Source organism: Stegostoma tigrinum, chromosome 13 (genome assembly GCF_030684315.1).
Source record: "Stegostoma tigrinum isolate sSteTig4 chromosome 13, sSteTig4.hap1, whole genome shotgun sequence".
NCBI classification, from domain to species: Eukaryota; Metazoa; Chordata; class Chondrichthyes; order Orectolobiformes; family Stegostomatidae; genus Stegostoma; species Stegostoma tigrinum.
The window spans coordinates 79,133,976-79,155,676 of record NC_081366.1 but is presented as its reverse complement, the minus strand read 5'-3'; the positions used below and the strand labels follow the sequence as shown (position 1 = coordinate 79,155,676).

The following is a 21,701-nucleotide window of genomic DNA, read 5'->3' as shown; positions in this document are numbered from 1 at the left end:
AATAATCCCCAAAGTGTGCTGTTAATTATGGTTGTCCATTAACAAGGTGATATGCTGTGATCATCATATCCATTGGTCAGAAGCTTTGGGCTAGTGAAATCACTAAAGATTAAATGATAATACTTATCATTTTTAGCAGTTTGATAGAAATTATGGCAATGATATTTTCAACTTTTTAACATTTGCCAGCAAACAGTGACATATCTTTTAATAAGATTATGTTAATTGAGCACTTTTGACAGGACTTGTATTGCATAATATCTATATGGCTGCCACAAACTGGATTGATTGTATAAACTCACTCTTAATTGGAAAACTGGCTAGTTTACTGAGCTGATGTTGTTACAGGTGGTACTAAATCTCTGGTTTCACAACTGAAAAATGTCCTTCCCCTCAGAATTATGAAGGATTACTTCTAATTCCTTTGTGACAGATGGAAAAAGAGGGGGGGGGGGCAGCAGTGGTAGAGGGGGCCTTATCCACTCTTCTAGGGCAAGGACAAGCCTTGAGTGTTCTGTAAACATGTTTAACACCGAAACCTGCACCTGTTTCGATACCCTTGCCAACTGACTGACTGAACAGGCAAATGAGCCGGGAGTGACTGCACAGAACGAAAGTCTGCACGTGCATGTGCTTGGAAAGCATTGAACAGGAGGCGCCCCACTGCTGAAATGTGGGTCAGTGCTTGAGTGGAAAGCAACAATACCTTTTATACAGGTTCACTATCAGTGCTCACTCACATTACTGGATAGGCATTATTTTGATAATTAGTACTTACAGTGTAACATTTCTGTCATAAGAACACTTTGATTTTCATAAGGCATTAAGACCGTAAGACATAGGAGTGGAAGTAAGGCCATTCGGCGCATCCAGTCCACTCCGCCATTTAAATCATGGCTGATGGGCATTTCAACTCCACTTCCCTGCACTCTCCCCGTAGCCCTTGATTCCTTCTGAGATCAAGAATTTGTCGATCTCTGCCTTGAAGGCATCCAACATCCCGGCCTCCACTGCACTCCGTGGCAATGAATTCCACAAGCCCACCACTCTCTGGCTGAAGAAATGTCTCCTCATTTCAGTTTTAAATTTACCCCCTCTAATTCTAAGGCTGTGCCCACGGGTCCTAGTCTCCCCACCTAATGGAAACAACTTCCTAGCATCCACCCCTTCAAAACCATACATTATCTTGTAAGTTTCTATTAGATCTCCCCTCAACCTTCTAAACGCTAATGAGTACAATCCCAGGATCCTTAGCCGTTCATCATACGTTAAACCTCCAGGGATCATCCGTGTGAATCTCCACTGGACACGCTCCATGGCTACTATGTCCTTCCTGAGGTGTGGGGCCCAAAATTGGATCTGTAATTGATGTTATGAACTCACAGAATACCCAATAATATTATTGAAGCTTTATGTTTATGTAAAAGAGGCAGTCTTATTTTAAATCCTTGTCTGAAAAGCCAATACTTCCTGTACAAAAGTAGTGTCAAGACCATATGGATGGTTTCATATGTTCAAACTTCACAAGAGATGAAAATTAGTGAGTATGAGAGATACACCAGGGAGTACAGAGCTGGATGCCTGCAAAGATTAGAGATAGGGAAGAAAATGAGAACAAATCTTGAATCTGATGCTGAGGACTTGGCAACATTACCACAAGAGATTTTAAGATGTCTCCCAAGTGGCCCAAGTCAGATAATATGCTGCTAAAAGAATCATATTGACTGCAGGAACAATATTTCATCCTGCTCATTGTTCCGTAGCCTATTACTCACCAAGTGGCAGTCCCTGGCACCCAGTAGCCAGGCCCCAACATGTGGCTACTCTACCTCAGACACATTTTAAAAATGTCAGCCTCGCACCCCAGCTCCCACTGCTTCTACATGCTGACCAACCATGGAAGGCATATCACCTAAACCTCATTGCAAAGAGCCACAGTCATTCTACCTCTCTCTTGCAAGACTAGATTATCCATAACTACTAAGAACAGAGCATGAGCAGTGGAGAGCAGGTGTTTATCACAACTATTGGGGAAGAGATAGCTGTTTACACTTTGGCTGCAATAGATCCCAGGATATCCACTGAGAACATTTAGAATTATGGCATGATCCTGCCTTATGCCTCCTCTTATCTCCCTGTACACCTTTGTCTTGCCATCAGGCATTTGTTGGAAACCATTGATTGTCCCTTCTCTGTTCTCCTTTTGACTTTCTGCTTTCAGTTTCAGCCAGCTTAACTACAGGCGATGCAGGAGGGCGGAAAATCGCAACACCACAGTGTGAATGAAGAGACTCCAGCACTTGATCTGACATTTTCAGCAACCACTTCAGATCTTGACAGTTCATCTTGGAAACTGTTATAGAGTTAAGATCCAAAGTGAAGAGTCAACAGAGCAGTGGATTGCAGTTGGAAAGGCCAAAAAGATAGAGGCAGCTCACCAGATGTCAATGTTTCAGGCATCCTGTATTACCGGGAACTCAGTAAGGCTTAGTTGGAGTGGCATACAGGACAGTACAGATATACCTGTACTCTAAGGCATTGGGTACATTTGCTGGCTTCCACACAAGTTCCTAACATTGTCAATGAGTGAGGAGGAGTCCAACTCCAATTTAGATAAAGTCCTTGAATGGTTTCCTCTCTCGGAAGGCTTAATCACACCCCAAAAATCTCTACAGTATTTCTAAAAGGTTTGCAATAGCATCACACTATTTTAAATCATCTTACCTGTAGTTGGAGCCTATCTCTTTAAATATTGTTAGTTGTTTGCCTTTTACAGCGATGCGAATGTCCTTTGGTATTGATAAGTCAGTATGTTGACTGGGCCAGGGTGGTTATGATTTGGCCAGCTATGAGGCTTCTGGTGTGTGCTTGGAATTTCTGCACAAGCACACATCCCAACATGTTGTTCCACATGGGCTATGCTGGAAGTGGCCAGAGTAACATAGACGAATGTAAGAGGCTGGAACAGGAATAGAATTTTTATCCCACCAACTTGCCCCATCATTCCATAAGATAATGGCCGATCTGGCCACTGCCTCAACTCCTCTTTCATGCTAGCCCCTCATAGCCCTCAATATTTCAAAACTCTACCTTTTTTAAACACTTTCAGTGATCCAGCCTCCACAACTGCCTGGGGTTGAGAATTACACTCTGAGGGAAGAAATTCCTTTACGTATCTGTTTTAAATGAGTCTCTCCATATTCTGTAACTGTGTCTCCTAGTTTGAGATTCTCCCACTCGTGGAAACTTCCCAACATTTAGCCTGTCTAGTCTCCGCAGAAGCTTATACATTTCAACTGAATCACTCCTCATTCTTCTAAACTCTGAATAAATAAAGGTCTGAACTGTTTAGCCATTCTTGATTAGTTGACCTCTTCATTCCAGGACCCAGCTTCTTGAATCTCCACTGCCTCCTGTCCCAGTATGTCCTTCTTTAAATGCAAGGATCAAAACTGCACAGGGTTCCAATTTATAAATAGCTGACTTATAAATGCAATCCCATACAGGGCTGTAATTTTAAAGAAATGACATATGAATGTTTCCTGTATTTATGAATGGCTATTTTATGTTGTCCTGTGTTGTGTTCCAACTTGCATACAAATTGCCGTACAAACAGACTCAAGAATGGAACCCATTTGCAAACCAATTGTACACCGTGCTCTAGGTACAATCTTACAAAAACCCTGCACAATTGCAACAAGGCTTCCCTGTTTTTAAACTTCAAATCCCTAGCAATAAAGGCACAGCCCATTTGACCTTCTAGTTATTTGCTACACCTGCGTGCTAGTTTGTGTTTCATGCACAAGAATATTTAGATCCATCAATACTGCACTTTTTTGGACTCTTTCCCTATTTAAGTAATAGTTTGCCTTTTGATTCTTCCCACCAAAGTGCATGACTTCATATGTTCCTACCTTAAACTCTACCTGTCAAGTTTTGCCCATACACTCAATCTATATATATTCCCTTGCAGACTCTTTGTGTTGTCATAATATGCCCTTCCATCTATTTTTGTATCATTAATAAATGTTGATACATTACACCTGCCCCTCCTCCAAGCTATATGGGTGGGAAGTAACTGTAGTCTTGAACTGACCCTTATGGTACTCAACTTGTTACATGTTTTCAACCTGAAAAAGACTTATTAATGTTGATTATTTGTCTTATGTGTGGTAAGCAATCTTCAAAGCATACCTCCAATATTATGAATACCTATCTTGTGCACTAATGTCTATATGATACCTTACTGAATGCCTTGCTCAGATAGCCTCCATCTTCCGTGATACTGTTGGTAATGGCATTATTAAGCCCAATATTATGGCCAGAAAGTGCTGGGGGAATTGTGCAACATTCAAGAAGTTAAGGTTTGGATGGGGATTCTTGTCAGAAACTTTGTAAGATCAAATTATGATGGCAGAAAGCAGCTAGAATGAGCTGTTTGAGATGGCTGCCATAAATAACCTTTATAACTTTGAGAAAATGAACTATAAAAAAGTTATGGTGCCCCTCAGCCCATCATGTCTGTGATAACTGAATAAACTAGCAATGGAGAAATAAAACATTGACAAATGTTTGGGTGTAGATCGGGTAGATGAATGGGCCAATTTTAATTTATGAAGTTTAGACTGGATAAGTATAAGGTTATACATTTTGGTCAGACAAACAGAAAACCAACTTATTACCTAAATAGAGAGAAACTTCAGAGTGCTTTGGTGCAGAGGGATCTGGGCATCCTTGTGCATGAATTGAAGAAAACTAGTATGTAGTTACAGCAGATAATAAAAAAGGCAAATGGATATTTGGCATTTATTGTTAAAGGAATAGAATATAAAAGTAGGGAAGTGTTGCTGAAACAATGTAAGTCATTAGTGAGAGTCGTGGAATATTGTGAACAGTTTTAGACCCCTTACTTGAGAAGGGGTGTAGTTGTATTGGAAGCATTTCAGTGAAAGTTCAATAGATTGATTTCAGAGATTAGGGATTTATCTTATGAAGAAAGATTGAGCAGATTAGGCCTGTACTCTCTGGAGTTTAAAAGAATGAGAGGAGATCTAATTGAGGATAGAAGATGCAAAAGAGGATCGACAAAGTTGACTTAAACAGGATATTTCTTCATGTAGTCAATCTGGAATGACAGGTTATCTTTTTAGGAGAAGCGGGTAGCAGATGAGGAGAAATGACTTCTCTTGAAGTAAGCCTGAAGCCTGTGGAATTCAGAGTACATAGAGTGCTGGGACATTGAGGAGATGGATTTTTAATTAGTAGTGGGACGAATGGTTATGGAGAGTGACAGGAAAGTGGAGTTAAGACCAAGATGAGATCTGTCATGATCGTATCAGATGATGGAGCAGATCCAAGGGGCTGAATTGCCTATTCCTGCTCCCATTCTTTAAATTCATCCTAATTCCACACTCCAGCAATTGGTAATTAGCCTTTCAGGTTATAGTGCTTGAAGTGCAATACCTCTTCCTGTAAATCCAATCTTTTTCCATTCTCCTTTTTCATTTTCTATATCTGATCTATCATGGAATTCTGTATTCTATCTTGTGCATTCTTGTTCAGATTCTGTGCCAGACATTAACAATTCTACAATATCATTATCAAAGATGTTACACTGCTTGCCCTGTTAACACAAGTCCCAGATGCCCTATAAAGGGCACTGTGCTGTTTGGATGATGGCACATAGTTAAGTGAAGTGCGTCTGAAATGATAGGCAAGTGCAAGTCAAATGAATGGCTGATGTACGTTGTTCACCACTCACAATCCAGTCCAATATATTATAAGAATAAGAAAATAATTCCCCCCAAGATGGTTTTTAAAACTAATATTAGTGAATTCTTTGCCTTAAATTCGTCAACAATAATCAACAAAACTAACTATTAAAACTGCATTGCCAACCTGGAAAATACAAATAGCTCTGGAATTCGTGGTGCTTCTATAACCGTCACTTCAGGTAAGCAAAGCCCAGAGCAGTATATGTAGATTGGGCAGAAAATCCTACAGGCTTCCATATAAATTAAATTGAAAATAAACTTAATTTAAATTAAGTTATGCTTCCTTTTTGGTAAAACTGTTTTAGATTTCTCTAAAACGCCTGACTGATTATTGAACTTGGCAACAAAAGTGTGCAGATACAGCCTTTTGAGCCTTAGACAGATTTCCCAGTTCCACAGCACCTGGTCACCAGTCTTAGCAACCGGAAAATACAGCCTGTTGCCCTTTAGTATTGGTTGAGCTTTGTGCTTAAATAACAACACCAGAAAATAACACTGTCCCCAATATTGACTCTAATCTGGCTTTCACTTGTGCTTGCAGCAGATGGCACCTCAGAGCACATCGGATGATAATAATTAAATGGAGCTTTAACGTTTGCAATGCAGAAATGCTTTTCCTGGCACCTTAAATGAGTAGCTGTAACACAATCGTTGTGCAATAAATCCCTCTTCCTGTCCCCTTCCTCAATAGCCTTCAGATGAATGTTGAGTGCTTGATTTGTCTCAAAGATCATTTTTCCACTCCACTTGTTTCTCTGTATATGCTGAGGCTGAATGCGTGTGTGTGTGTGCATGTGTGAGCGACAAGGGCACAGGCTGTACACTGAAACTGGTTTCTCTTTTCAGACGAAACAAGGCAGGAAAATCATAAGGAGCAGAAATGCCTTTGTCGGCTTGGCACAAAAAAAATCATCATGCATTCACTGTCTGAAAGGGAGGTCAATGTGGCTGTCGCTAAGGAAAGGAAACCCCATGTTTTCAGCTGGAGAGTCTCTGCATTCTGCAACCTTCTATTCTTAATGTGCAGTTATGGAGTTCTTTCAGAAGTAGTTAATAAAGCACTAAGCGGAAGGATCATTCCTGTCTGCAGGGAAAAGCTTAGAAGGTGAGCATGAGTTCAAAGACAGCTTTAGTCTATGCAGTGCAATGGGTCACTCAGAAAGCTTGGTGAGATCAGAGCAAACTATTTGTTTATATCCCACTAATTCCCAAATGAAAGTTCAAATTCACCTGAAAATATTGAAAGCGAGAACCTTGGTCATTTTTTATCCCCTCTGATTAACCCATTCACCTGGTTCCATTCCTATCTGTCTAATAGTAGATAGAATACAATTTTGCAAAGACCAGTCTCTCTATTCCTGCAATGCATCCCTGGTGTCCTTCAAGAATCCATCCTTGGTGCCTTCTATTTATCATATATCTGTTGTCTCATGGCAATATCATTCAAAAGCATTATTTTTTATACATATGTTGATAACAACTACTTTTGATGACTCTTCCAATATTGCTAAATTATCAGATTGCTTGTCTGGACACCCACTATTGGATTAGCAGAAACTTCCACCAGTTAAAATTTGGGGACATTGAGGCATTATCTTCAGTCCTGACTACAGACTATTTTACCAAAGCACAAACAACATTCCCATTCGGAACATAGGAACATGAGAAAGAAATAGGCCATTCAGCTCCTCGAGCCTGTTACATCATTCAAAAAGATCATGACTGACTTGTGGCCTAACTATAACTTCCTTTGGATCATATCCCCTAATACAAATGCTTGACAAAAAAAGTTGCCTATCACAGATTTAAAATTAACAACTGATTCATCGCCCATAGTCATTTGTGGAGGAGATTTCCAAACATGCCCCAACCCTTGAGTGTAGAAGACCCTCTTAACAACTCTCCTGAACAGTTGGGCCCTAATTCTTAGATTATATCTGCTAGTTCTAGAATCCCCAAACAGTGGAAATAGTTTATCTTTATCTATTATGCCTTTTCCAGTTAATATCTTGAAGACCTCAAACAGATTACCCCTTAACCTTTTAAATTCTAGAGAAAACATGCCTAATTTATATTAATCTCTCCTTATAACCTAGTCCCTGAAGTCTAGTATCATTCTTGTAAACTGCATTATACTCCCTCCAAAGTCAACCTATCCTTGCTAAGATCTGGTGCCTACGTCAGCTCATGGCACTCTAAGTAGGGTCTCAACATGATTTTGTTTAACTGCAACATAATGTCTGCATCCTTATACTCTAGTCCTCTAGATATAAAGGCCAGTATTTCATTAGCTTGCTTGATTATTTTCTGCATCTGTTCATGGCATTTTGAGCATCAATGCATGTGAACCCTAAAGTTTCTTTGGATATCCAAATTTCACATCATCTGCAAAGTACCCTGATCTACACTTTCTCAGTCCAAAATGTATGAACTTACACTGGATTACATTGAACTTCATCAGATACAGTTTTGCCCATTCACTGTTGATATCCCTTTGTAATTTTATACTATCATCTACACTGTATACAATGCCACCCAACTTTGTGTTAGGTTTGTTTTGTCTTGCTGATAACATCTGAGACTACATTTGTAGGTTCATAGAGATATGCACCACAGAAACACTCCTTTCAGTCCAACTCGTGCATTACAGCCAGATATCCTAAATAAATCTAGCCCCATTTGTCAGCATTTGGTCCATATCCCTCTAAACCCTTCCTCTACATGTACCCATCCAGATGCCTTTTAACTGTTGTAATTGTACCAGCCTCCACCACTTCCTCTGGCAGCTCATCCCATACATGCACCACCCTCTGCGTGAAAACGTTGCCCCTTAGATCCCTTATAAATCTTTCCCATCTCACTTTAAATATATGCCCTATGATGTTGGACTCCCCTACCCTGGGGAAAAGACCTTCCATATTTGGCCTGTCAATGCCCCTCATGATTTTATAAACCTCTATAAGGTCACCCCTCAGACACTGACGCTACGGGAAAATAGCCCCAGCCTATTCAGCCTCTCCCTATAGCTCAAACACTCCAACCCTGTCAACATCATTTGAACCCTTTCAAGTTTGACGATATCCTTCCTGTAGCAGAGAGACCAGAATTGCACACAGTATTCCACAACTGACCTAACAATGTCCTGTAAAGCTGCAACATGACCTCCCAACTCCAATATTCAAGAAATGCAAGCATACCAAACACCTTTTTCACTACGCTATGTACCTGTGACTCTGCTTTCATGGAACTATGAACCTGTACTCCAAGTTCAGAGACACTTCCAAGGACCTTACCATTAAGTGTATTAGACCTGTCCTGATGTGCCTTTCCAAAATGCAGCAGTTTACATTTATCTAAATTGAACTCCATCAGCTACTCCTCGGCCCATTGGCCCATCTGGTCAAGATCCTGTTGTACTCTGAGGGGTTACCCTTTTCACTGTCCAATACACCACCAATTTTGGTATCAGCTACAAGCTTACTAACCATACCTCCCTTACATCCAAATCATTTATGTAAATGATGAAAAGCAGTGGACCCAGCCCCGATCTTTGTGGCACACCGCTGGCCTCCAGCCTGAAAAACAACCCTCTACCACCACCCTCTGTATTCTGCTTTCGAGCCAGTTCTGTATCTAGATGGCTAGTTCTCCCTGTATTCATGTGATCTAACCTTGCTAATCAATCTTTCATGAGAAATTTTGTCGAACGCCTTACTGAAGTCCATATGGATCATATCCACCACTCTGTCCTCATCAATTCTCTTTTTTACTTCCTCAAAAGATGCAATCAAGTCTGTGAAACATGATTTCCCACGCACAAAGCAATGTTGATTATCACTAATCTGTCCTTGCCTTTTCAAATACATGAAAATCCTGTCCCTCAGGATTCCCTCCAACAACTTGCTCACCACCAATGTCAGGATCACCAGTCTATAGTTCCCTGGCTTTTCCTTACTATCTATCTTAAACAGTGGCATCACAATAGCCAACCTCCAGTCTTCTGGAAGCTCACTTGTGGCTATCCATGATATAAGTATCTCAGCAAGGGGCCCAGCAATCACTTTCCGAGTTGTCCACAGAGTTCTAGAGTATACCTGATCAAGTCCCAGGGATTTATCCATCTTTATGTATTTTAAGATGTTCAGCGCCTCCTCCTCTCTAATTTTAGCATTTTTTCTAGATGTTGCTATTTATTTCTCCATGTTCTCTATCTTCACGCACTTCTCCACAATAAACAATGCTGCAAAATACTTGTTTGGTGTCTCCCCCATCTCATGCGATTCCATAAATAGGTGGCTTTGCTGATCTTTAAGGGGCCCTATTCTCTCCCTAGTTACCCTTTAGTTCTTAATGTATTTGCAGAACCCTTCTGGGTTGTCCTTAACCCTATTGGCCAAAACTATCTCATCACCCCTTTTTGCCATCCTGGTTTCCCTCTTAAGTATACTGCTACTGCCTTTATGCTTTTCTCGGGGATCGCTCAATTTCTGCTGTCTATGCCTAACGTATGCTTCCTTCTTATACTTGTCCAAACGTTCAATTTCTCTACTCATCCAGCATTGCCTACACCTGCCAGCCTTGCCCTTCACTTTAACTGGAACACGCTGCCTCTGGACTCTAATTATCTCATTTTTGAAGGCTTCCCACTTGCCAGCCGTTCCTTTACATGTGAACATCCGCCTCCAACAAACGTTTGAAAGTTCTTGCCTAACATCATCGAAAATAGTCTTCCTCCAATTTAGAACTTTAACTTTTAGATCCAGTCTATCCTTTTCTATCACTATTTTAAAACTAATAGAATTACGGGTCACTGGCCCCAAAGTGCTCCCCCACTGACACCTCATTTACCTGCCCTGCCTTATTTCCCAAGTGTAAGTCAAGTTTTGGACCTTCTCCAGGAGGTACATCTACATACTGAATCAGAAAATGTTCTTGTACGCACTTAACAAATTCCTTTCCATCTGAGCCCTTAACTCGACAGCAGTCCCAGTCTATGTCTAGAAAGTTAAAATCCCCTAGCATAACCACCCTTTTACTCTTACAGATGACCAAGATGTCCTTACAAGCTTGTTTCTCAATTTCCCACTGACTATTTGGGGTCTATAGTACAATCCTAATAAGGTGATCACCCCTTTCATTTTTCTCAGTTCCATCCAAATAACTTCCCTGGATGCATTCCCAAAAGTATTATCCCAAAATACAGTTGTAATGTTAGCCCTAATCAAAAACAGTACTTGCCTCTTCTCTTGCCCCCTTTTCGATCCTTGCTGTCACATCTATAACCTGGAACATTAAGCTGCCAGCCCTGTCCATCCCTGAATCATGTCTCTGTAATTGTTATGATATCCCAGTCCCTAACCCAGATCATTTATAACCTTGGTGTCATATTTGATCCTACAATGAACTCTTGATCAAATCTGCTCCATTATAACATCACCTGACCTTCCCCCTGCACATTCGCTTCTTCAGTACACCTGCTGCTGAAGCACCCATTCATGCCTTCATTACTGACAGACTTGTCTAATGCCATGCAAGATAGCCTTGCACATACTACACTCTTCCACATTGAAGGCATCGAAAATTGTGCTGCCTCTGAATTTCCTCACACCAATCCCTGCTCGGCTATCGCCCCTGTGCTCACAGACCTCCCTTGGCCAAGCAATGTCTTGATCTTTAAATGCACATTTTTGTTTTTGAATCCTTTTATGGTCTCACGTTCTTTATCTCTGAAATGTCCTCCTGCCCACACCACTCAAATATATCTGTGCTCATCAGATTCTAGGCTGTTGCACACCCTAATTTTAATTGCTGCACCCCTGGTGGCCACACCTCCTGCTGCCGAAACCCTAGGCCTTCCCTGAAATTCTCTATCTTCAAGTTTATGGCCATCTGCTCCAATATTGCCTGATATGTTTTGCTGTCTATTTTTGTTTTTTAATGAAGCCCATAGAATACCTACAGTGTGGAAACAGGCCATTTGGCCCAACAAGTCCTCATTGACCTTCCAAGGAGCATCCCTCTTCCCCCTACCACATCCCTGCAATCCTGCATTTCCCATGGTTAACGTAGCGAACCTACACATCCCTGAACACTACGGGTAATTTAGAATGGCCAATTCACCTAACACGCACATCTTTGGACTGTGGGAGGAAACTGGAGCACCCGAAGGAAACTCACGCAGACACTGGGAGAATGTAACAAACTCCACACAGACAGTCGCCTGTGGGTGGAATCAAACCCGAATCTCTGGGGCTGTGAGGCAGGAGTGCTAATCACTGAGCCACCGTGCTTCCCATATTTGAGGCACGACATAACTTGTTGTTATGGTGCAAAAAATCTTAGCATTTTACATGTTCATTTAAAATTCACCTGACAAGGTAATAGTGAGCCTTCTTCTTGAACCACCTTCCCAAGTGTGCTTAAATCATATGTTGGTTCAGTGGTAACATAAGATGAATTATATGATGCAGAGTAGATTTATCAGAATGAAAAAACTTTAATTAATTGATAATGACCACTCCTAACACTGATAGAAATGAGCACCATTCGCCATTTAACTTCAGGCTACTTTCCAAAAGTTATAGAGCCATGGATTCATAGAGTCATACAGCAGAGAAACAGACCCTGTGTCTAACTGTTCCATGCAAACTGAACTAGTCCTATTTGCCTGTGTTTAGCTCATATTCCTCTAAACTTTTCCTATTCATGTACCTGTCTTTTAATGGCTTTTTAAATGTTATAACTGTGCCTGCATCTACCACTTCCTCTGGAAGTTCATTCTACATATGCACCACCCTCTGCGTGAGAAAGTTGCCTTTCGGGTCCCTTTTAAATCTTTCCCTTCTCACCTTAAAGCTATGCCCTCTAGTTTTGAACCCGCCTACCTTAGGGAAAAGATCTTTGCTGTTCACCTTATCTATGCCCCTCATGAATTTATAAACCTCCAAAATGCCACACCCCAACCTCCTGCACTCCAGGGAGAAATGCCCCAGCATATCCAACATCTCGAAACTCAAACCCTCCAGACCCGGTAACATCCTTGTAAATCTTTCCTGTACCCTTTCCAATTTAACTGAAATAAACTCAATCTGCCACTCCTCAGGCCATTGATAATTCACAGATGTATTCAAAACTAACACTACAACTCTCACTTATTGTATGCCTCATGTTTAATCAACAGCTCCCACCCCGTTCATCTTCCCAAACTATTAACTCTTTCTGCCTTCTGCATTTCTTGCTCACTGGGCCACCTTACAACTTCTCCTGCTCCTGTATTACCACTAGCTGCTCTTCCATCCACCTCTCCCATTCTCAATCCCTCACTTTTGTTGAATAATTCTTTCATATGCTCGGAACCAAACAACATCAGAAGTGAAAGGTGACTGTGAGGTGAGGGACTCCAATTTCAGTTTTATAGGTTAGGCTGCAGACATGGCAAACTGTTTACCATATCTCCGCACTGCACGCCCCACCCCCCCACCCCACCACCCCCAGGCTGTGTCGGTGAACTGCGGCCTGGTGTTTGTCGATGAGGATTGCTACTTCCCTGCCTGATTTTGTGCTCCTAAAATGCTGCTTGGCCTGCTGTGTTCACTTTGTTGTTTGTACCACATAGTGTTTTGTGCAGTCAATGCAAGGTATCTTGTAAACCAAATTTATCCTGTCCATGGTATCTTCTGGGACAAGCCAAACAGAGGACAGCCAGGGAAATGTTGGAGGCTTGGCATTCATCTACAGACTCCATCAACAAACACGTGGAATTATACCCAATATACCGACCATTACAATGCACAACCAGAACTGGCACACGCTGGAAAAAGCAAAAACCAGACCATATAAATTCAAACTGGCATAAGACAACAGCACTTCACTGGAGGCTGCACATTACTGAGGATGTCACTTCGTACGGGGGCCAAACGATTGCTATCAAACCCCCCAGCTCGGCGAACACACCAACATCTACAACCAGCACCCGTGTTGCAGATCTTCACTCAAACCCTGAAGAGATTTTAAATATTTGTAAGCCAGAGGTGACTTGAAGTATATTTATTCAAGGGGTTCAAAGATATTTAGGGCTGGGCATGAATGTGGATTTATGTTTACAATCAGTTCAACCATGGTCTGAATAAATGGCAGAGCATGGTTTCAGGGCTGAGTGTCCTATTCATGCTCCTTGTTCGCACCCTTGTATTTTTAAACACCATCCAAAAGTCAGCACCTCATCCCATACAGCAATCCCTCAATATTGCATAGAATACCAGCAGACACTAGGCATTCACATTCTGATGTGAGGTTTGAATCTATTTGTTGAATGCACATTCTAACGTGTCAGTTTTACACTGGGGATGAAATTTGTTTCCTGGTGGTGCAGGTGCTCAAACAGGGGCAGAAAGCTGATTTTCCTTGAGTCTCTTGTACGCTAGCCTTGGGTTTTCCACAGCTCCTCTTCTATGAGATAAAGCGCTTTACGTTGGACCATGATCGCTGATCTGTAAATACCTGCGATTGGTGGCATGTTTTGGTGTATCCCTCACATGATCCCTCCCCATTAAAAGCTTTAAATTGAGGGGTGAAAGATATAGGACAGATGTCAGAGGTAGTTTCTTTACTCAGAGAGTAGTAAGGGTATGGAACGCTTTGCCTGCAACGGTAGTAGATTCGCCAACTTTAGGTACATTTAAGTCGTCATTGGATAAGCATATGGACGTACATGGAATAGTGTAGGTTAGACGGGCTTGAGATCGGTGTGACAGGTCGGCACAACATCGAGGGCCAAAGGGCCTGTACTGTGCTGTAATGTTCTATGTTCTATGAGCAAAATGCCATTGCAGTGTGCAATTAGAAGTTGGACGGCAATGTCTATGAGCGGACAACCACTGGAAATGAATAAAAATGCACAACTTTATTTGACTTCCTTATATGAGGCATTGCCTTTTCTAACTCCTGCTAGTTTTGTTTTCACTGGGATAGTCTGTGTGATAGTCTGTTCATTTGAAACAAATCACTGATTTAGAGATGTCTATTGATGCAGCAGACACTGCCCAATCCGGGAACATATATTTCCCGAGAAAGACCATTTCCAAGAAATTGCTGAGGAGTTTGTCAGAAAGTTTGAATTGGGTCTCATCTTGTAAGAAGACTAAAGGCGACTCAAGCACAAGGTGGCTTCCTTACTCTACCTATATATAATTGGCTCTTTATAAAGACCCAGGGAGAACACTGATCAATAACTCAATAGTCACTCCGCCATTTCATTCGGCAGGTTATTGAAGCAGTGTTGCAAGGCTGAACAAATACTTACATGTCAAAAGGAAAAGTAGCAGTGAAAGACTCAGTAGGTTTGTATTTGGGGCATTCTACAATTCCAATGTAAGATTTTCTAATAATGTATTCAATCAACCACAACTAGCTCTCCTGCTATGCGCAAGCAACCAAACCACCATTGCTTTGCCTTAAAGTATAAGCTACCAACTTACATGGCAAGTGAATAGACACAGTGCAGTGGCTCGTGATTTGAAGCTCAGTTCTGGTGGGAATCTCTGGCCTCCAATGCTGGGTTATTTAATCAACATTAGTACATGTGGGAGACATAACATAAATGAAAAGCGTGTCAGTACAATACCTTTCTGTGTCTCAGCTTGTTGGTTTGTGTGTGTGCTCCTGTTGCCTCTTGTTTGTGTTGGTATTAATGAATGAAATGTGTGTGTGTGTGCTCAGGGAAAGGCTGAGTTGAGTTTGTTTTCCCACGAGAGTAAGTAACACACACCTCCTCATTCATTACTCAGTACATCAGATTACAGGTTTTTGTGGTTACTCTTTGCTTATTTTAATTCTGCCTTTGCTGTCTATCTTTCACTCTCCCTAAATTACAGCACTCACAGCAACCGCTCTGATAGAGAACAATGAAAGTGGGTGAGGCAGAGTGAAACTGTGCAGATTACACTGGTTTCACAGAAACTATCGACCAATTGATCATTCCATTTGTTGGTGTTCCAGTTATTACTGCCTGTCCAAGATGTGAATTTGACTTTGAGTATCTAAGGTCTATTGATTCTAATTCCAAAATCATGTCCTGCCCTGGTTGAACATGAGTAAACACTGCACTCAAGTACAGAAATTGTCTTGTCATAATCACCATAACTATGACCCTAGAGTGAATTAATGTGGAGTTGGAAAAACACAGTGGGTCAGACAGTATCTGAGGAGCAAGGAAGTCAATGTTTCAGGCCAAAACCCTTCATCAGGTCTAGGGAGGGCAGTGGAAGGGAGCCCAGAAATAAATAAAGGGAGGAGGGGATGGGGCTGGGAGGAGGGTGGGTGAGTTGGAGATAGGTGGATGCAGGCAGGGGGCTATTGTGGTTGGTCAGTTGGAAGGGCAGACCGGGTAGGTGAGTAGGAAGATGGAAAGGTTGGGGGCGGAGAGATTTTGAAGCTGGTGAAGTCAATATTCAGGCCGCTGGGCTGTAAGCTCCCAAGGCGAAATGCCAGGTCTTCTGCCTCCAGTTTATGTTTGGCCTCACTCTGATAGTGGAGGAGGCCAATGCTGGACGTGTCAGCAGGGAGGGGGAGGGGGAGTTAAACTGGAAGGTCAGGTTGGTTAATGCGTGCAGAATGGAGATGCTCTGCAAACCGATTCCCGAGTCTGCGTTTGGTCTCAGCGATATAGGGGAGACTACATCAGGAACGACGGATACAGTAGATGAGGTTGGATGAAGTGCAGGTGAATCTCTGGCAGATTTGGAAGGATTGTTCGGGGCCTTGGAAGGAAGTGAGAGGGTGGGTGTAGGGGCAGGTGTAGCACCTCCTGTAGCTGTAGGGGAAAGGCACCAAGTGCAGTGGAGGGGTTGGTGGGGAGTGTGGAGCTGACAAGGGAGTCGTAGAGTGAACAGTCCCCGCAGAAAGCAGACAGGGGTGGGGAGGGAAATATCTTTTTGGTGGTGGGGTCTGATTGTGGGTGGCAGGGTTTGAGGGCAGATGGGCAGGAAATGGGTGAGATGCAGTTGAGACCTTCCTTAATAACAGAGGAGGGAAATCTACAGTCTTGAAAGTAGGAGGATATCTGGGATGTTCTAGAATGGAATGCCTCATCCTGGGAGCAGAAGCAGCAGAGACGGAGGAATTGTGAGCAAGGGATCGCATTGTTACAGAAAGGTGGGTGAGGGGAGGTGCAGTTGAGGTAATTGTGAGAGTCAGTGGGTTTGGAATGGATGTCAATGGTGAATCCGAGATGGAGACAAAAAGGTCCATGAAGGGGAGGGAGGTGTCAGAAATAGTCCAGGTGAATTTGAGGCCGTGGTGGAAGGTTTTGGCGAAGTTGATGAAGTGTTCGTGTTCCTCGCGGGAGCACAAGGCAGCACTAATACCTTCATCAATACAAAGGAGGAAGAGGCGAGGGATGGTGCTGGTGTAGTTGTGGAAGAGTGACTCTTTCACGAATCCTACAAAGAGGCAGGCATAGCTCAGGCCCATGCGACTGCCGGTGGCCTCCCCTTTGGTTTGTAGTAAGTGGGAGGAATTAAAGGAGAAAGTGCTGAGAATGAGGACCAGCTCTGCCAAGCAAATGGCAGTGTCGGTGGAGGGGCACTGGATAGGTCTACGGCAGAGGAACATCCCACTTCTGATCTTACGACAGAGTGAAAGTTATTGGTGAAACAACAGATGAGCCTTGGCATTATAGAACATAGAACATAGAACAGTACAGCACAGAACAGGCCCTTCAGCCCACAATGTTGTGCCGACCATTGATCCTCATGTATGCACCCTCAAATTTCTGTGACCATATGCATGTCCAGCAGTCTCTTAAATGTCCCCAATGACCTTGCTTCCACAACTGCTGCTGGCAATGCATTCCATGCTCTCACAATTCTCTGTGTAAAGAACCCACCTCTGACATCCCCTCTATACTTTCCACCAACCAGCTTAAAACTATGACCCCTCGTGTTAGCCATTTCTGCCCTGGGAAATAGTCTCTGGCTATCAACTCTATCTATGCCTCTCATTATCTTGTATATTTCAATTAGGTCCCCTCTCCTCCTCCTTTTCTCCAATGAAAAGAGACCACGTTACTCTTTCCCTTGGAACCAGGAGTTGTGTACCAGGTAAACAAATGTTAAATCTGAACAGGAACACTTTATTGACAATCCTCCACAGATGGTCCCAGGCTACGACCAAATTCTGCCCGTCCCAGTCACTTGGCCAGTTCTCTTAAAGGGGGCAGCACCATCAACTGCATACATAACACCCCTCCCCCTTTATTTTGAAACTTCCATTAATCAACATATATTCAACAATTGTAACGACTATCCAAGCGTTGTAGCTAACACATATACACTCTCACAAATATACACAAAAAACTCATAGAAAAAGAAAACAACCCTCCCTTAGTATACAATGACATGATCAGTCTCTTGGAGGCTGGTGATTCCTTGAAGACCATCTCCTTAACTCAGGAACCTTTTCCAGTGCAGTCTTGCAGGCTTCAGGAAGCTCCTATTGTTCCACAGACAGATCCATCTCTGACTGACTGTTGTCGTCCTATGATGCTGCTGTTGTCTCCTCCCTGGGGATAGCCAGAGACAGATGACTGAGTCAACATCACTGGTCCCATCCTTCAGTGAGGTTAAGTGACTAGCTGGTCCATGGGTCTCCTCCAGACTAGTGCATCCCGAGTCAGCGTCATAACTGAGCCACCAGCACTGGGATCCATTTATCCCCAGATATACAATTCCAGGCCAACACAAACTCTCCTCTTTGGAATATTCTCAGCTTTAAGGTTCCCACCCTTCTGGCCATCTGTCCTCCTTGATTTCTCTGTATCACCTTTCTGGTGTCTTCCGCCTTCAGTAAATCAAACATGGTTCTCAGCTGGTGGTTAAGGACACCAGCAAGCACTGAATCGCTGTGTGTGGTGTGTTTCTGTATGCGCTAAGGAACTTGTTGAGTCACTGTCCTAGCGGCCCCTCCCCTTGTGAAGCTTTAAGGCCCACCTCAAGGTTTGTACAGATCTCTCCACCTGGTTGTTTGTCACGGGGTGATGATGGAGTCGATCTCACATGTCTGACTCTACAATTTTCCGGATACTCCACAAACTGTGCAGGACAAACTGTGCACCATTATCAGCCATGACTTGTTAAGTGTTTCTGAACCCGCCAAATATTTTATCCAGTCAGTCTATCATTACTTCTGCTGAAGCTACCTTCCTGACTGCCACCTCGGGCCACTGGATTGATCACTAGTAACGCCATCCCTCTACCAGTCCTGCGTAATCAATGTGAATCTGCTGCCGTGGTGATTGAGGCCATTCCCATGGGTGAGAGGTGACAATGTCAGTGCCTCCCCTACCGATCTGCACGATTCACATGATCCCATTTTCTCTTTCATCTGGAAGCCTACGTTCAGCACCAAGCGTAGCTCCTGGCCATCTCCTACATTTGCACCACACTGGGGCCTTTGTTCCAGAAACTTTCCCTTGACTGGGGAGGAATAACAGCTCTTATCCCCCACATTAAACACCTGTCCGATAGGGACAGCTCCCACCTTCTGGACAGATAAAGGCTAAGTAATTCTGGATGGTTTCCATGACTGGTCCTCCCTCACAAGACCACACCCACCACTCAACTCAAAACCAAGTAGAACTCCACAACTGATTCACTGACAACAGCACCTTGTTACCCTGGGAAAAGTACATAATTTTCAGGTTCCAGTTGGGAGCATCTTTATTCCCCAGTAATAAGAGCCTTGACAGGGTATCTGTATCGTTGTGCTTCTCCACCTGTCGGTACCTGATTTCATGTGCGTAGGCTAACAGCCAGTGCGCTGCCACCATTAACAGAATCTCCTTTTTGGAAAACGAGAGCTGGCAGGTTGTGGTCTATCAGTGGCATGAAGCACCTGCTGGAAAGGAAATGGCTGCACAGCTTAACATCGAATACCACACCCAACCCTTCCTTTTGTACTTGGGGGTACTTCTCCTCCATCTTTGTTAGTGATCTGGATGTGAGTACAATGGGCCTTTCCTCTCCATTCTGCAGGATATGTGACAGGACAGAGCCAACACCATGAGTCAAGGCATCACATGCCAACTGCAGTGGCAACTTTCAGATTGAAGTGCATTTACTTTTCCAACCTTTATAAGGATTGCTTCACCTCCCAGTAAGCTACCTCACATTGCTGAACGTAGACTTCCAGGGGGTTTCCGTTTCGTGGGGCACTGGCATCAGTTCTGGGACAGGAGGGATCTATACTGCTGGGATGGACTCCACCTGAACAGGGCTGGGTCCAGTGTTCTGGCGAAGAGGGTAAATAGGGTGGTTAACAGGACTTTAAACTAGTAAGTATTGTGGAAGGGAGGAGTGAGCGTAGAGTGAGCGTAAAAATTAATGGAAGGTAAAGCAGCAGGTTAGCAGGTGACGAGGAAGCTTCAACTCCATTGAATATTAGGAAAAATGTTAAAGGGAAGGAGAACTCAAGAGTTGTTAGTAATGGAGGTAGTAGCACCTAAAAAGAAGGTGCAAAAACTGGCATAAGGGCACTTTATCTGAATGCTCGGAGCATTCAAAACAAGGTGGATGAGTTGATGGTGCAAATCATGGCAAATGGGTATGATTTAGTGGCCATTACAGAGACATGGTTACAGGATGGTTATGACTGGGAGTTAAATATTCAGGGGCATCAAACTGTTCAGAAGGACAGACAGGAAGGTAAGGGAGGTGGTGTCGCTCTGATTTTTAAGGATGATATCAGGGCAGTAGTGAGAGATGATGTAGGTTCTATTGAACAAAATATTGAATCCATTTGGGTGGAAAGTGAAATAGCAGGGAGAAGAAGTCATTGATAGGTGTGGTCTAGAGGTCACCAAATAACGACATCGTGGTAGGGCAGGCAATAAACATAGAATTAGCTAATGCATGCAAAAATGGTACAGCAATTATCATGGGGAATTTTAATCTACATATTGATGTCAAACCAGGTTGGTCATGGCAACTTTGAGGACGAGCTTATAGAATGCATCCACGATAATTTCCTTGAACAATATGTAATGGAACCTACAAGGGAGCAAGCCATCCTAGATCTCGCCCTGTGTAATGAGACAGGAATAATTAATGATCTCACAGTTACGGATCGTCTCGGAAGGAGCGATCACAGTATGGTCGAATTTAAAATACAGGTGGAGCGTGAGAAAGTTAAACCCAGTACCAATGTGCAGTGCTTAAACAAAGGAGACTGTAAAGGAATGAGGAAGGAGTTAACTAAGGTAGAATAGGAGCAAAAACTTTATGTTGTGTCAATTGAGGAGCAGTGGAGGACTTACAAAACAATTTTTCACTGTGCTCAGCAGAAATATATTCCAGGGTAAGGAAGAACTATAGGAAAAGAGAGAGCCAGCCATGGATGTCTAAGGAAATAAAGAAAAGTATCAGATTGAAAAAAAAACACACATAAAAAGCAAAAGGCAGTGGCAAACTAGTAGACTGGGAAATCTTTAAAGACCAACAGAAAGCCACAAAAAAAAGTTATAAAGAAAAGAAAGACAGATTATGAGAGTAAACTAGCTCGGAATATAAAAACAGACAGCGAAAGTTTCTATAAATATGTAAATTGTAAAAGAGTAGCGAAGGTAAACATTGGACCTTTAGAGGATGAGAAGGCCAAATTAATAACTGGGAATGAGGAAATAGCCGAGATGTTAAACAGTTATTTTGTGTCGGTCTTCACAGTGGAAGACACAAATAACATGCCAAAAATTAATAGCAGGAAGGTTGTAGCAGGTGAGGACCTAGAAACTATCATTATCACTAAGGAAGCAGTGCTGGGCAAGCTAATGGGGGCTAAAGGTAGCCAAGTCTCCTGGCCCTGATGAAATGCATCCCAGGATACTAAAAGAGGTGATGGGGGAAATAGCAAATGCACTAGCAATTATTTAGCAAA

General features: G+C 42.7%; 1 long non-coding RNA gene across 1 annotated transcript in view; it reads right to left on the bottom strand.

The window, feature by feature from the left end:
- The window catches only part of LOC125458125 (uncharacterized), a 77,621-nt gene extending 62,169 nt beyond the window's left edge, over positions 1 to 15,452 (bottom strand). The window contains exon 1 of the long non-coding RNA XR_007248767.2: positions 15,397 to 15,452. This is a non-coding gene — a long non-coding RNA (uncharacterized LOC125458125). The remainder of the gene's footprint in view (positions 1 to 15,396) is intronic.
- Positions 15,453 to 21,701: the final 6,249 nt, after the last annotated feature.